This window comes from Anastrepha ludens, chromosome 6 (genome assembly GCF_028408465.1).
Source record: "Anastrepha ludens isolate Willacy chromosome 6, idAnaLude1.1, whole genome shotgun sequence".
NCBI classification, from domain to species: Eukaryota; Metazoa; Arthropoda; class Insecta; order Diptera; family Tephritidae; genus Anastrepha; species Anastrepha ludens.
Genome location: NC_071502.1, coordinates 14691273 through 14707107, shown reverse-complemented (window position 1 = coordinate 14707107; position 15835 = coordinate 14691273). Strand labels below are relative to the sequence as shown.

Genomic DNA, 15835 nt, shown 5'->3' with positions numbered 1-15835 from the left:
GTCGCGAGCCTTGCTGCTACGAGCTAATTTGGGTGGCTATATGCCGACACGCATCCGGAAAGGCAAAACGGCTTGGGCGGCTATATGGTAACACTCGTCCTCAAAGGGTTAAGATACTATTCTATTTTCGAAATATCGAAAAGACAAATCGATTTTCGATAAAAACATAGCATAAATGCATCAGATTTTGGCTGGACTTTTGCAAACTTAAAAAAAAAATTAATTATTGTAAAAGTTATCGCTGTTTGTGTGGAGCCCGTTTCTCCAGAAATCCCTTGCGGTGATCATCTCAGGTCCTTGGACATTCATCTAAAATCAATCGGACAAGAGAAATTAGTTTTATTAATAGATAATCTTGTGCCTGATGGAAGCTTTTTTTGAAAAACTAACAATATGGCGGCCTCAGAAAATATTTTTCAGATTTTCGAGAAAAAAATCGACAATTAATTGTTAAAAAAATCGAAATTTTTGAAAAAAAAACCTTCGATCAGGTACGACTTTTTTGTGTTTTAAGTTTGCATTTAAAGTTTTCCTATCGATTTATGTAGAGTTATACCTGTGGCCAAAAAGTAAGGTGAATTTATTTGTCAAACTTCGCGGGATTAAAATTTCGCTCTAGTTATTTTTTTCATGAGTTGGCAGCACTGTTAGTAACATCTGGGCCAACTTTCATGTGAATGTCATTATCAGTAATATATTTACGCTTGTGTTTACCAAACGACCAAGAGTGCATTTTTCGATTTTTACAATGTCTGATTTGATTGAGCAGAGAAGTACCATCAAATTTTGTTTGCGGAATGAAATTTCGGCTGCGGAAACGTTTAGCATTTTGCAGAAGGCATTTGGTGATTCGACCATGTCGCAGAAAAATGTTTATAAGTGGTGCAAAGACTTCAAAGAGGGTCGAGAACGTGTTGATGACTTGGAGCGCTCCGGACGACCATCGACGTCAACAGATGACCAACCCGTCAGTAAAGTGAAGGAGTTAGTGCACAAAAATCGTCGGTTGACTGTTAAAGACCTTACTGATATGATCGGAATATCAGAAGGATCTGTGAAAACCATTTTGAAAGACCATTTGGGCCTACGAAAAGTCAAATCTCGTTTGGTACCGAAAAATCTCAATTTCTTGGAAAAAAGTCGTCGCGTTGATGTGTGTGAAACAATGCTTTCAGACTATCAGGACAAGCTCAAATGCATCATTACGGGAGATGAGACTTGGATTTATGCTTACGACCCTGAAACAACCGACCAATCAAGCGAATATCGTGCTAAAGGCGAGGCCAGACCGAAAAGAGCACGTCAAAGTCGTTCAAAAATAAAGGTCATGATGACAGTTTTTTTCGATTTTCGTGGTGTGGTGCACTATGAATTCCTTCCACCTGGCCAAACTGTTAAGAGGGAATATTATTTGAGCGTTATGCGTCGTTTACGGAAGCAATTCGTCTAAAAAGACCAGAATTATGGGCCAACAACTCTTGGTTTTTGCATCACGATAATGCACCGTCTCACACTGCACTCGTTCTTCGTGACCATTTCGCCAAAAATTCCACGCATATCGTTACGCAACCACCGTATTCGCCGGATTTGGCTCCGTGTGACTTCTGGCTATTCCCAAAACTCAAGAGACCATTCCGGGGAACGCGTTTCGAGTCGATTGAGGAGATAAAAGATGAATCGAAGAAGGTGCTGATGGCTATACCGGAAATGGACTATTTGGCATGTTTCGGGGATTGGAAAAATCGTTGCCATAAGTGTATTTCATCGAGAGGGGATTATTTTGAAGGGGATGAAATTGATTTACAAGAATAAATAAAGATTTTTCATTTTACAACCAAATTCACCTTTCTTTTTGCCCACAGTATGAATTATTTAATTACTTACTTACTGTGTCATCTACTCCTGCCATTCCTAAGCGGTCATAGCAGCTTCCAAAATATCGATTTGCTGTGGCCTACGTAGCATTCTACCTTCTCGAGTTTTATCGTTAGAGCGCTTATCTGCCACTTTCATACATGCAGCATCCAGCTACTTGCTCTCGAACGCTCCGGAGCTCCCTATCGCCCTTTATTAAGTGTTGAATAACTCGAAAAGTATTTGTCGGGTTCACTTAAAATTTTAAGATATTTTAAAAAAATTCTGACTACCCCTAAACCATTAAATCTCGGCGGCTCGCTGTGACTGCGTTATTTATTTTTTTCTATAAGCCGTATGGGTCTCCATTCACTCCACTCGCCTTAACGTCATCATTCTCTCAACAGCCAGTCTAACATTTCATTATGATTTTAACGTTAGCAACACCGTTAACTTCCTTAAAACACTCAAAGGGATGCAAATATATTTTAATGACGTAAATTTTTTCGCTCAAACGCTGTGACATAATCTCTTTAAAGTACATAAATATTTTTATATCGTACTTATTTTTTTCCCCCGTAGCCACATCTATAGCGCGGCACAGATTAATTTTTATATAAGCATTTATGCCACAAGTGGCGCGAAAATGTCGGGCCAGTTAGTCGGTGATTCGGTCGTCCAACCTATGGCCATAATTTGCAAATCAACTTTGGTCATAAAAATAAATTCAAATCAACCAAATACCCCGGTATCAATAAATGTCTAAGTACTCGCTACGTTTTGTGTACTTGCAACACCGCAAAACAAATTTCATTCTAATGTTAAGCGCTTTGCAATGTTTATTACTTAAATGTCTACACTTATTTTACATAAATACTGTTATATACAGACATACTTACATACACACACATGCATACATACATACACATACATGCCCATGCGTATCCACACACACACATATACACATTTAGTTGGACTTTGGATAAGCAACGTCCGATCGGCCGACTGATCTGCAGTTCGCAGCCACTCTGTATGTTTGTCCATTTGTATGTATGTCTGCTTGTCGACCAGCGCAACAAGATTGCCGCCCAAAGCAGCCGCATTCCAAACATGCTTATGAATATTGCTTGCACTTAATTGTTGTTGTTGCAACTGCGGCGATTATTATTGTTGTCTGTCTGTTTGTTTACCTGTCTGGTATTTTACCGTGCAGTAAAGCTCTTTACAAGCTTATGCAGCATGTGACATATGTATGCATGTGCAAAGGGTGATCAGTTTAGAGGTATCCGATTTTAAATTGAAATAAAACAAGGGAAACTCAAAATGATCAATCAATCTTTATTTTTTTTTTTTTTTTTGGAACCATTCATGACATTTACTTTTTAAAGGTAATCCCTTTCAAATGTTAGTCGTAATTCGGTCATCTGTAAACACCAATTTTGAATGACTCGTTGGAGGACTTCGGTCGGTCGGTCGGTATCTCGTGAATAACTGAAGCTGGTTTATCCACAAAGCACTTAGACTTTACTTACTCACAGGTACTTTACATACTAATCACCTACCCTGTCAGAAATCAAAATAGATTAACGAAACCAATGCAAGACAAGTCTTGTCGAGGCCCTTTGCTCCCGAGAGGAGTGAGCAAAGAAAAAAAAAAGTCCAAAGGTGTTTCATCACACGATCCTGGTGGACAATCCACTGCCCCGAGATGAGAGATAAATTGCGCTCTGAATCGACGACCCAAGAAATCCATCGTTTCACGAGCTATATGGCAATTAGCGCCGTCTGCCGTCTTGTTGGAACCAAAAGTTAACCTTGTTGTGGTTAACGGGCTTCCATTTCCATCATTTGGCATCAAAAAATCGTTTATCATGGTGCGATAGTTTTCGCCAATCACTGTTACACCGGCGCCAGCCTCGTCTTAAAAGAAATATGTGCCGATGATTCCTACAGCTCAAAGGCCGTACCAAATGGCTGTTGAATGGCTACGGATTGCTCTTCAGCTCAAATAAGACAATTTTGCATATTGGCGTAGAAATAAAGCAAAAATGAGCCTCATCGCTGAACAAAATTCGGATCCCAAAATGCGCATGTTCGACGAGTTTTTCAAGAGCCCAACGACAACGACTGAAATTATGACACTTCGGACGATCGGCCGGCTTCGAATACGCCGGCAAGAATTGCTCACTTAAATATTTGCAGCAATTGAGGCAATGAGTTCCACCAAACAATTAGCACTTAAATGAAATAGGATTTTCTTTTCGATTTTTGTTTTTTTTTTGTAAAAATGAAAATTTTTACCGAAAGCGATGCTTAGTACTGATCTTGTTCCAAATATTGCCTATGCTCATCATTATAATTTTCATATTTATTTTCCATAATTTTTTGTAAGAATATTAAAAGAGGATGTGGACGAGACGGGAACTCTACTTTCGTTATTTAAAAACGTCATAAGCTGGAATGTTCATGGAAGGTTCAATGCTTAATATTTCGTGAAATGAGAAAGGCATGATCGTTCTGAGTTTATCATATTCATAGGCCAAAGTGTAGGTAGGTTGGTGAAATGGTTGAAGTACCTCTCTGGCACTCACCAAGTTGTGCTATATCACCGTTTTGATACCATTTTGAGACATCCAACAGACAGATATCTACAGCCAGCCAGAGCTATTGATGAAATAGAGAAGACTGATGGCATTTATATTGGGTGTCAAAGTAAGGTAACTGCCAAACACGGCATTTACAAAGAAAGTGCTTAACAATCTCCTTCTCTGACAGGTCTCCACAGCTGCTGAAATGGATTCGTATACGCTTTCACACCAAAATTTTTGCGTAAAATCGCCAATTAGTACTATAAATCAGGTTAATTGAGCTCGGCGTCTGATCGCTTATTTCGGGTCTTTGGCAAAACTCTCATTTGCAGCCGCAAGCCCTGTATGTGGCCTATTCCGTCGAGTATCAACCAATAGTGTGAAATTATTCTCAATCTTGCCGATGGTTTGCCGACTACTGCGTTCAGTGGGACGGTTATGTACACCATAAGGTGGCCTGAGGGCGCGTTGAACACTCTTCACAGAGCGTCGATTTTCGTAATACAATTCTACGATTTGTAAACGATGTTGAGGCGTAAGTCTTTCTATGATAAAATACCAACGAATATTGAAAAAAAAGATTATTTAGTTTGACAGTAGTGACACATGATCTGTAAAAAAAACCCTCTTGGAAAAAGTACCTCCAATCCGATCACCCTTTATATACGTAAATTCGTCCACACACACAGATAGGTAATACCAATTAGATATGTATGGATGTGGGTACTTCAATATGTTGCCACTCATTTATCTACCTATGACTTGTCTGCTATAAAATATCGCACTTGGATTTGAATAATAAGGCTCGCGGCTGAGTGGGTGTGAAATGGTACATTCGTAGATAATTTGTCGAGTGTTATAGTGTCAACTACATACACACAACGCATTATTAATTTGCGCTTTGCATTAAGTAAACCGGATGCGCGTTCGCTAGAAATAGGTGAAAACACTGGTGGTGCGTACAGAGAAAGGAATTTCCATTCACGTTGCTTCTGGTGTGTTGAACGCTGTGAAGATCGCTTGAAAATGCGTTCATCACATTAATCGGGTGAAAATTTTTTGAAGGCACACAAACTGGAATAAGAGAAAAATCTATGTATTTAGAACGAGTGCAAAAATGTGATTTCCTCACAGCTTTCAATGCAGATTAATAGTGGATTTTCATGGATTTCAGGAAATAGGATGAGGAGTTTAAATTTTAAAATCACACATCTCATATCTCGTTTGAACTAAATTTCATTTTCATTTCTTCATGTTAGGGAAGAAGGAAAAGTCCGAGGGAGCCAGATCGGAAGCAATTCATAATGCAATTCGTGCAGCTTTGCGGCGACAACTCCGGATGAATATGTTGGTGGAAACAGTTTCTTTTTCGCCAAATGCGGCCGTATCTCCTTCAATTTTTTGTGGAAGCGGTCCAATAACTCACTGTAGTACTATCCAATGATCGTTCTTCCTTTTTCTAAAAAATCCATGAAAATGACGTTTTTCGTATCCCAAAACATCGTCGCTGTGACCTTTCCAGCCGATGGGACTGTTTTCCCTTTTTTGGAGCAGACTCACATCGTTTTTATTGTTGCTTAGTTTCTGGTGTGCAATGATGAATCCAGGTTTCATCAAGGGTGACAATTCGATGCAAAAATTCCTTCAGATCGTGAGCAATCGCGGCACCCATTGGGCCGACAATTTTTTCATGACCAGCTTATCATGTAAAATAATAATTGCCGTTCCGGCCGACACACCTATAGCGTTGTTTTTTTTTTAATTATTTCCTCGATAACTACGTGCATGGCTTTTGCAGCAGGTTAAGTTGGCATGGTTGCCCAGGGAATGAGCACAATTGGACGAAGAAAAATGGACTCGTCCTTTGTGATACCATTATGAAGGAGGTGAGGTGAAAGACCGATGGGATGCAGGTAGAGGGTTGGGAGAGGTGGTGCTGGGATGGTTAGGAGCGTTCGGATTACGAGCGATGACTATGTTTGCGTCAACCGCTTTGTACTGCTGATGAAATTTATCAGATTTTTAATGCCAGCGCCAGCTATATCAGCAGGCGTGGCAAAGAAGAAAGAGCCAAGATGCCTAAATCTTAGCCCCGCCAGAGCAGAGTAGCTAAGGAGAAGGAAGGTGCTGGGATGATTCCACCTCATCCTCCATACATCCAGCGCAAAAAGGACTCGAGGTGATTCCAAGTCTCACAGCATGCATTCCTTGCGCGCATCGTGACCTCTGAGAGAACCCACGAGATTAGAGAGCTGATATTTTGTCAGCCTCAGAAGCTCGCCCAAGGCCTTCCGGTCCACACGAGGCCTTTGCTTGTGAGAGTTTATTTAACCAAAAACAACACCGTTATCATGTCTCAGCCGGCGTATGCACAAGATTTGGCCCCTTGCAACTTTTTCCTGTTCCCAAGATTGAAGAGACGCATGAAAGGAAGACGTTTTGCACCGATTGAGTACATAAAACCCGAATCGCTGAGATAGCTCAAGGACATACCAAAAAGTGCATATCAGCACTGCTTCGAGGATTGGAAAAAACGTTGGCACAAGTTCATTATATCTTAGGGGGACTACTTTGAAGGAGATAAAACAGAAATTGATGAATAAATAAATATTTTTTGAGAAAAATGAAAATTAACCTTATTTCCTGAACACTCCTCGTATATTTACTCTACGCAGTAGGTGCATTATCTTCACAGAAATATGGTTTTTAAATTCACAAAGCTACGGCAGCACAGCATGCAAGTTAGAAGTGACAGCATACAAGTGAAGTGATTTTTTCAAGCGAAAGGTGATCCATTTCGCGCCGCGGAAATATGATATTGAATTTCTGTCAGCGCAAATTGGCTGTTAATGGCAAAATAATGTGTGATGTGAACGGAAACCAGCCAACGGCGCTCCCTGTATATTCACTTCTCTGGTTAATAAGACGCTTTGTTTAATTTTTATAGCGTTTTTTCCTTTCAACCTGTCAAATAAACCAGCATAAAGCGCTTAATATCGATCAGTTGTATGAGCAAAGTAAATAAAAAAAAAACAAAAAAAAAAAAAAAATTATATCTAAAGAAATAACTTAATAAAAATAGTAGAATAGAATAAAGAACGCAGTCAGTTAATCAGCAAGTCATTAAGTCCCGCCACAACCGGCCACTAATGTCAGCTATTTCACATTTTTCACACCTCATACAACAACAAAGCAAACCTACACTGACTTCTCTTATTCACACTGAGTAATAATTGCTTTAATACATTTTATAGTATTTATGTACGTAGATGTTATTTAAATGTGCTGCTATATTTAATAGAGTCTTAGAGGCTACCGATCATTCCACAACAGCCCGCCCAAGCCACCACAAACTGCGCTGAGTGTTCACCACACTCGATGATGTCGAGTGTGCGTTATTGAAGTCTAGTTAATGGCTTTTTTTCATTTATATTTTTTATTGTTATTTTTGCTATTTTTGCGCAATATACAATAATATTTTTATACATTTCATTCGTCTTTCCTTTTATTGATTTTTACTGTTTGGCTTCTTTGCGTTTTGCTGGCCTCTTCTGCGCAAACAATGCGCTGTAATTATCGTTGTTAACATATTTATTGTGTATTGTAATATAAAAACTGAATTGAAAGAAACCGAAAAAAAGAATAATAATTGAAATCCATATTTATATAAATTAAAAAAAAAAACGAAAAAAAAAAAAATGTATTGTGATGTTTGCAATTGAAATTCTTCCGCAAATTAAGTGGACTCAATTTTCGTATTAAAGTATTTATTAACACTTTCTCATGCTTCGAAATTACATGCCACATTTTTTGTATAAAATTCAAGTTTGTTTTGCAAATGCAGCCGCTGCACTTCGAACGAATTCGAGCTGGTTTCTAAAGGGTGGTTAAGTTTAAGAAATTATTGTCATTTCTCTTTATTATGATAATATTGGTGTGGCTCAATTACGTATGGAACAAAATATTGGCCAAATGACCGCTGCGGCCTCGGCGGCACACCTCCATCCGATGGTCCAAATTTTCGATGACGCTGAGGCATAATTGAGGTTATATGCTGTTAATGTGCCGAATTATCTCATCCTTTAGCTCTTGAATTGTTGCTGGCCTATCGACGTACACCTTTTCTTTCAAATAACCCCAAAGATAGAACTCCAACGGTGTCAAATCACATGATCTTGGCGGCCAATTGTCACCGCCGCGACGTGAGATTATTCGGCCATCAAATTTTCCGCGCAAAAAAACCATTGTTTCGTTAGCTGTGTGACAAGTGGCACCGTCCTGTTGAAACCACATATCATCCACATCCATGTCTTCCAATTCGGGCCATACAAATTTCGTTATCATCTCACGATAGCGAACACTATTCACAATAACTGCCTGACCGGCCTCATTTTGGAAAAAATACGGCCCAATGATGCTGCCGGCCCATAAACCGCACCAAACAGTCACTCTTTGTGGGTGCATTGGTTTTTCTACAATCACTTTTGGATTATCATTCACACTGAGATGAAAACGTGCCTCATCACTGAAGATGATTTTCTTCGATATGCATTTTGATTTGAACGCCCGTTTTCATAATAAGCCCGAATACCTGTAACGCGTTGCTCGATTATGTGTCTCTCCAAGGTTCAAATTGAGTTAGTCTGAAACTGAAAAATGTGAAATGAAATGCAGAAAAAACTTGACGTTTAGGTGTGGTTCACATTCAACATCGGCCCTTGAAATTTAACTACCCTTTTCTTACTCCGAAAGAATATTTCAGGAAGCATTAGAAAACATTGAGGATGGTATCCGAGAACTAAAACTTTTAAAGACTCACTCACAATTTATCGCATTGAGCTCAGCAATCTCGATCCGAATGTTGTGTTTCAGCTCTAGAGTTGTTGTTGGCTTATTCTTATAGACCTTACTTTTCAAAAAACCCCACAAAAAGTAGTTTCTCGAGGTGGCCAGTTTATGTCACATTTATGTGAAATTAATCAACCGGAAACCTAGCTAGCAATGCACGATTTTCCAGTGTCATGTGACTTGTGGCTCCAATCTGTACGTCTATGTCTCCTTCAAGCTCTGGGCACAAAATGTCTTCAATCAGTTGTCTATAGCGATGTCTATTGAGCTCTTTCCTTTTCATCTTCGAGCAAAATGGGCCAATTATTTCACACCAAACAGTCCATTTTAGTGGATGTAGTTATTTTTGTTGAAATTACTCGAGGGTACCCATATGCAGAAATTTTGTTTGTTAACAAATTCAGGCGTTGCGAAATGAGCTTCATCACTAAGAATGAGTTTGAGCGAAAAAACAGGATCATACTTCAGGAACCATTCGCGAAATTTCTTTGGTGATGATGATCGGTTGGCATCGATTCGTGTGTTAATTGAATTTTGTAAAATCCGTCAAACAGCCGATTCATGAATGTCTAATTGTTGAGAACGTCTACATATCGTCAATGTTGAAGGTTGTTCAGCAACATTTTGCGCTACAGCAGTAATATTCTCAAGAGAACGTCCATATTTTGTTCTGCCTTCGTTTATTTATTCTTGACAAGACCCCATTCTTGAAAATTTTTCATCAACCTTTGAATTGTCGACTCATTCGGACGATTATTTCCATTAAAAAAAGTCACGAATTTCGCAAAATGCTTCTCTTAAAGATCGACCATTGTCATATTGAGGGTCAATAACTTTAACGCGTTGTTCTATGGTGTAAAGTTGTACGGCTTTCTGTTTGACAAAGGTCAAAGATGACACAAAATAAAAGTACCGTCTAGGAATTATTCACTACTGATATCTAGGCGCCATTTTTGAAAGAGAATAACCAAATGATAGTCAGTTACAAATCGCACGGCTATGGGGCTTACTGAGAACCTTATAAAATGAAATATTATCAATCAATAATTTATTAAATATGTATGATTATTTAAGTATAACGAGCACAAGTCACTATAGTTGAAACTACTCCAAAATCACCATCAGTGACGGGATTAACGAACGAGGAACCTATCCTTAGGCAAATCAAATGCAGAAAGTGACGATGGATAGGTCACACAGTGAGAAAACCTCCAGATAGCATCACGAGAATGGCACTGGACTGGAACCCGCAAGGGAGCAGATGTCGCGGGACCAAAAAACATTTGAAGAAGGTTGATGCTGCGTGAACTAGCAGATGCCGACATCTTATGTGACGGTGCAAAAACAACAGCACAGAACCGTGTACAATGGAAGAGTCTTGTCGAGGCCCTATGCTCCCGAGAGGAGTGAACAAAAAAAAAACGAAAAACAAAACAAATCTGTCCTTAAAAAGGCGATACTTGAAGAGTGGAACCAAATTAATCCAGAATACACAAAACAAATGCGCTCGTTGAAGCCAGTTGGTGCTTCGTCGGTCTTTCCAACGGAGATATGGTCTTCCTCTTCCACGTCTTCCTTCTTAGGGTACCGTGTCGTCAATTCGCCGGATTCGCTGGAGCGTCTTCTTTCGTACGGGCGTTATGTACAAGCCAGGGTAGCTGCATTTTACACACTTAACTATGCCCATGTCCCTATAAAGCTCACACGCAACTCGCTGTTTCACCGTATGCGGTACTCCTTACTAACGCGGAGGGGGCCAAAGATCTTACGTAGAATTTTTCTCTTGAAGGCTCCCAAAACTTTTGCATCCGCTTTTTGGCATCGTCCATGCTTCTGCGCCATATATTAGGACGGGAGTGATGAGCGTTTTGCAGAGTGCCAGTTTAGTCCTTCGAGAGAGAGAGATCTACTTCTCAGCTGCCTACTGAGCCCAAAGTAACACTGGCAAGAGTCGCTCTCCGTTTGATTTCCAGGCTGACGTCATTTTTGTTATTAATACTGGTCCCAAGGTAGACAAAGCCCTTCACATTGGACTTGGAATTGTTGTTTGTCAACACTCACATATTGTCTCCAAGATGGGAAGACTCCCTGTGTGTTGACAGCAGGTACTTTGTTTTACCCTCATTCACCGCAAGACTCTCATAGCTCGCCTCTCTCTTTAAACTGGAGTATGTCGAGCATACAGCGCGATTGGTTTCGCCGATAATAACGATGCAATGATGTCAACGGCATATCCGTAAGCTAGCAGCATACTACTCTTGTGGAAGATAGTACCATTGCGTTTCAGCTCTTCAGCGCGAAAGATTTTTTTCAGCAAGAGGTTGAACAAGTCACAAGATAGTGAATCGCCTTGTCTGCAACGTCGCTTGGTATCGAACGACTAGGTATGAAATATAGAACACTTTACAAAAAAAAAATCTGTATCTGTATCAAATAAGCTGTGAGTGACTGTATGTATTATGTTAATATATTTAAAAATTTCGTAGTTTCCATTTCCATTCCATAGTCGATAGATTTGCCTCTAGAAATTATTATTTATTCGCGCTGTTTGTATGTACCCGAGTCCTGTCAAAAGCCAGCGCTACATAAACACACTTCATTAAATTTTATGTTAAGCTGGTCGCCTGTCTAACCAGCTGTCTTTATGTCAATAGGTTTGCGCGCCTGTCAATTGGGGCAAAAATTATATTCGTGAGCAGCCTTCAGAGCAAATACACTTGAACAAGCCCATATCTAAACATCAACACATGCGATTATTGGCGCAGTGGCAAACATAATAAATACATTTTTTTAATGCGAGCGTAGCTTTGCATGTCTGGCACTACTTTGCAAGTATATGAGTTTGCATGTATGTGTGTATTTATTTATTTATATAAATATGACGTATGTTTTAAACCACAATTGATTATTGGCACTGACGACGCCTTGGGGTTAAAACCAATCAAATCATGTGGAAGCAGATCGAGCGGCCGATACACACAGCTTAAGTCACTAACTGGTTGACTGGTTGCTGACTGACTAACAAACGGACTGGCTGACTGACTGACAGACTGAATAGCTGACAAAGTGGCTATGCGATTGACTACTTATGCGATTTTATTATGTTGCCGTCAAAACACATATAAACTAAAACCATTTTAATGGCTCGTTCTTAAAAAATACATTCAGTTGTTTACTTTTGTTTTCAATAAAATTTTTTTTGTTTATTTTTTTTTCAACTTATTTTTTGGCTAGACATTTGTTCAGTTCCGCGTTGATTGCTTAAAAAATCGTTAAAATATTGTTATACTCTACTTTTTACTTTGGATAATAAAACTCAATTGCCCGTGGCTGAATGTGAGCGCTGAGTGTAGGTATGCGCGCGCAAAAGAGCTCGTCGGGTTCGTGTGTATGTGAAATTTGTTTAGCTCTACACTGAGTGACACTGAAAATCGCACATCAATTAGTTTTCAAGGTTTATTTTTTTTTCTTCATTTATAACGAAAATATGGTTTATTTTATAACAAATACATTACACATCAGAGCCACAGAGTAAAAAAAAAGTATAGGAAAAATTCCTCAAACATTTTTAGAATTTTTTCGTATGCGCAATTTTATATCTCCTTCAATTTTAAGGGGACAGATACCTGTAAACGGCCATATTTTCCCTGATTTTCATTAAAATTATTTAAATGAAGAAGTCAATATATTTTTTTCATAATTGGCAAACAGTTTACTTATACATTAAAATAATAAAAATTTTTTTTTTTTTTTTAATCACTTAAAATGGCGGATGTAAACTCAATTCTTCCAGGAAGGTCGCAGTGGGACTTCTCAATCGGCGGGCATTGTAGCATAGGCGTCAGTGACCGGAATACAAAAAACCAAAAATTGTTTTTATTTATTAATGTCATAATTTCTATATGAATTAAACAAAAATGGAAAAAAAAACTCGCGGAATAAAATGCTTTAAAAAATATGAATTTTGGGGCGAGTTTTCCTACTATTTTTGTTTCGAAAAAATTATTTTTTTGAAAAATTTTCAAAATTGTAAATTCACATAGAAAGTAATATCATAAAAAAAATTTCTGCAAAATTTCCAGGAGATCGCTCAAATACCTTTTTGAGTTATCGTCTACGCCAATTCGAAAAATATAGTTTTGAGAAAAACGCGTCTAAAGTTTGAATACATGAAAATTCAATGATTTTTATGACTTACCGATTAATCAGCAATTCCAGCGCCCTATAATTGTTCTTCTGAAGCCTCGTAGAACTCATTTTGTTCAATTATATGCTGTTGACGTGCTTTACGAGCTCTTTTAGTGGCAAATGGGCTGAGCCGATTTCCTTGAATCACTCTCTTTTCATCCAGTTTTTCGGCCAATTATTATACTTGAGGAGTTCATTGCTTCTAAAATCGATGTATATCCTTCATTGAATAATCCAGCAGCAATGTATGAGACCATTTCAATAATTTTTGACTCTACGTGCTGCTGAATATCTCGATGTAGTGGTGCAGGGTGATTAAAATTTTCTCCAGAGGCTTTAGCTTGTTGCCATTTGCACCAGCTGTCAGTACCAGGTGGACAGTACTCATGGCTTGGCTTGTCATGCGTGGAGCACAAATGATAATAGGTGGCCATTACAGTTTTTTTCATATTCTCGACGCTGTCAACATTTCTACGAATAACTAACCCGTGGTATACTGATAATTTGTTGATGAGAGCTTGGGTGAGTTTGCCTCTTCCTCCGAGTACGACCGCAACGACACAGTAAAACTATTTTGAAACCCAATTCACGATTGCCGGTCTCCTCGAATTTCACTGCTTGTTTACACTCGCGACACACAACAAGTTCAACAACGGTGTTTACCGTAAAGAACTCAAAAAATTTATAACAATGCATATAATATTATCGTCGGCACTAATAGAACTGGATAATTTTCTCGCACTGAAATTTGTCAATAAAAATATTTTAAAGCTTCTGCTCATACAAATTTTCAATAATGGACAGGTAGAAAGGTGAAGAGATTCAAGAGACAGGTAAAAAGTCGGCAACGTAACTATACCACTCCCAGCGCTCGAACGCAAAGAATGGAGTCGTCACGGTTGACGATCTATAATATGAGAAATACTTAAAATTACGTTCTAAAAATTGTTTGAAATATTCTTAAAGGATTATATTAACATTTTATGAAAAAAAAAATTTTTTTTTTTGAAATTTTACAGATATCTGTCCTCTTAATATAATAATATGGCACAAACTCGAAGTACGTAAGCTCAATTTTTGTTAGGATTTTTGATAATTCTGTTTATAAATTTCTAATATCAGAATGAGGAGAAAGAAGCGTCCGTTAGGCATCTTCTCTGTTACTGTCCTGCGTGGCATGCCACTAGGTTTAGGTACTTTGGCTCATCATTTCTAAATAATACTGATGACCTTGGGGATATAAGTGCCAGATCAATGCGTTTGCACTTAAAACAAAATGGATTCACAAAGAGTAGCAGATTAACTGCTAGTTCGGTATCACAATGGATCGGCAACGGTCTAAGTGAGTTGGGCTAGAAACCGACTGCCATTTCTATCTACCCAGTTGCCTACCTAATGAAACTTAAACGTTGCGCCTATCGCGCTAAACTTAAATGGGCACACAAAAAACAAATTAATGCAGTTTTTTTAAGGGGGGAACCTCTTCTACAAAATCGGTCATTTTTTAAACATATTTTTAAAGGTGATAAAATAATTATATTATTTTTAAGTTTTAACACAACTTTACTTAACCTTTCGAGAGTATAAAAAAATTTTTTTTTCATTTTTTTCCCCAAAACGGCGGCTCAGGATCACTTCTTGTCGGCTGCCTACGGCGCGAGGTCCCAAACTGCTCTATTTATTACTCTTAATCTATAGATCTGAAACAAAAAAATGAAATTGGTTTTTTTTTATAACATATTAACGGAAAGGATGAACCTATAAAATTAAAAAACGAGTATAAAATTAATTATAAAATAAGACTTTGAAAAAAAGTCAGAATTTAGGGCTATTTTATTGACATTTTTAACCCCCAAAAAGTAATTTATCAACGTGAAATATCTGAAATTGTAGGTTTATCCCTCCGATAGTAATGTACAGAAAGGCCTCACCAAACTTCAAACAAATCGGTTGATATATTTTGTGTTACAACACGAGCAGTTTTTAAAAAAGTCGTTTCGAGATATTTGAGTTTAAAGTTTGAGGAACAGGAGCGCGCGGACCGCTCTCTACCTAGTTAGTGGGCTGTAGAAGCTATAATAATGAAAATTTCGGCATGAAAATTTCACAGTATGTATCTAAGAAACTATATTTTCCGATTATCGGAAAAATAATCGATTTTTTGAGGCTTCTACAAAAAATTTTAATTCCAAAAAATTTTAATTTTTTTTTTAATTCAAAAAATTTTGATTCCAAAAAATTTTAATTTTATTTTTTTCAAATTAAAAAAATTTTAATTCCAAAAAATTTCAATTTTTTTTTCAAATTCAAAAAATTTTAATTCCTAAAAATTTTAATTTTTTTTTTCAAATTCAAAA

The 15835-nt window shown here is 38.0% G+C and overlaps 1 protein-coding gene across 1 annotated transcript in view; it reads left to right on the top strand.

Annotated features, from left to right (window-relative positions):
* LOC128865657 (protein Shroom-like) overlaps nt 1–15835 on the top strand; it is a 98834-nt gene that overhangs the window by 33929 nt on the left and 49070 nt on the right. The gene's annotated exons all lie outside the window — the stretch shown is intronic.